This window comes from Galeopterus variegatus, unplaced genomic scaffold (genome assembly GCF_000696425.1).
Source record: "Galeopterus variegatus unplaced genomic scaffold, G_variegatus-3.0.2 Scaffold2393, whole genome shotgun sequence".
Classification (NCBI taxonomy): domain Eukaryota; kingdom Metazoa; phylum Chordata; class Mammalia; order Dermoptera; family Cynocephalidae; genus Galeopterus; species Galeopterus variegatus.
Genome location: NW_007728504.1, coordinates 192321 through 194375, shown reverse-complemented (window position 1 = coordinate 194375; position 2055 = coordinate 192321).

Genomic DNA, 2055 nt, shown 5'->3' with positions numbered 1-2055 from the left:
TAGGGATGGACACCAAAACCTGACTTTTCCCCTCCTCCCCATTTCCCTTCCTAAACTACTATAACCCCACCCTTCTTCATGTCCTAAATTTTGTGTGTTTGCTTATAGAAACTATTTTTCATACCCTGCCTCCTTTAAGACTCCTGAGGAAAACAAATTCCTCAATAAGTAGAGCGATCAAACTCATTAAAATGACCCTAATATCCTCTCAAGCCACAGAATGAGAAAACTCTACCATATAAAACCCTAGACCTGCTCTATTCAATACAAGTGGCTGCCAGCCACATATGGCTATTGACATGAAATGTGCCTAGTGCAACTGAGGAAATGAATCTTTAATTTAATTTAATTTTATTTTATTTAAATTTAAAAATTGAAATGAGACATTTTTCCTGAAACGCAATTTTATCGTGTCATATATTTGAAGTTTGAAAATCTAACATCCCAAATGATATGGTGTAAGCGTAAAATGCACAGCAGGTTTCAAAGACTTAGTTTCAAAAAGAGAATGTAAAACATCTCATTAATATTTTTATAATTATTACATATTGAAATGATACAATTTGGGGTATATTGGGTTAAATAAAATATTGAAATGAATTTAACCTGTTTCTAAAATTTTACATATGTGGCTCGAATTATATTTCTACTGGATGACACTGCCCAAGGGACAATAAAGAGATAGGGAGGTGTGGACATATAAATATACATGAGCAAATTGTGGGCAATTTTACAAAAGTCCTTGATTGGAGAAGAGGAAAAGGACAGGAAAGATAAAGTAAAAAGGATGGGAAACATGAAACACTTAGTTGTAGAATTAAGGAGAAAATCAAAGAAAAATGTAAAAAACAGACCTGATTGGTCAGAAGAAAGTTCTTTTTAGAAGTGAGATGTAGCCACAAAACTAGAGACTCATGATTCTTCTTATCTGAATACGATGACAGAAATTATCACAATATTATATTTTAATTCAAAATACAGACATGCAAACTTATAGTTCAGACAGTGCTCAGTTGGACAACATCATTCTCCTAGGTTGTTAGGGTGCATTTATTCTTTTCATTTCTGATGTCCACCTGGAAGTTGCAGGACCATTTGTTTTTAATGTGCCATTTTCCTGCACAAAAAAGCCTTCAATGGCTTCCCATGACCTTTATGGCAAAAATCCAATTCTCTGGCCTGGTCTCCAGAGTACTATACAATACACCATTAAAGACAAACAGCAGGAATGGTGAACAGAGCCAGGGCTCAGCTGAGTGTCCCGGCAGCTCTCAGCTGCTGTGCATGGGCAAATTTGGAGGTGGTCCTCATCTTGAGAAATTGGGGAGTTGTGTTAATTCAGTTGTCCTTAAACTATGGCTCTACACTGGAATCACCTGGGAGCCTGTAAACGTCCATCACCTAGGCCTCACCCAGATTACTTAGATCAGAGTCTCTGGGGTGAGGTTCAGGCACTGGAATTTTTTAAAGCGCCACAGTTGATTACAATGTGCAGCCATGTTTGAGAACTGGTGGCCTTGCTGATTGTTTTAGGATCATTTCAGGTCTAAAATTCTATGATTCTGTGAATCTAGGCAAACCTTTCCAATCTTTCTAGTACCCTGAGCAACATAAATGTCCCTCCTCATATCTAGCTAGATAGGTCTAATCAAATGTATATGTCTCATCTTTCATTTCCTCAACAAAATGCCCTCTCCCCTCCTGCCCAAATTTTGCACATCACTTCCTCCAGGAAGGCTTCCATGCCCTCTGGTATTTATAGTGTATTCACCTGCATGCACACACAGTCTCTCTTACAACCTAACAGTCATTGTTTACTTAAAACCACAATACCACTTACTATCTTGCGATAACCCTTATATTTTTATTTTATATTTTATTTCAATTTTATGTAGACATACTTCTTGTTTCCCAATAATATAATGTGCTGGGAGATGCTACTTTACATTATTTTGCATCCTGCCTCCCCTACACCCAGCACCCTGAATATTGCTATGTGCATATAAGGGGGTGAATACCTATTTGATAAACAAATTATTAATGCATTCCCAAAAT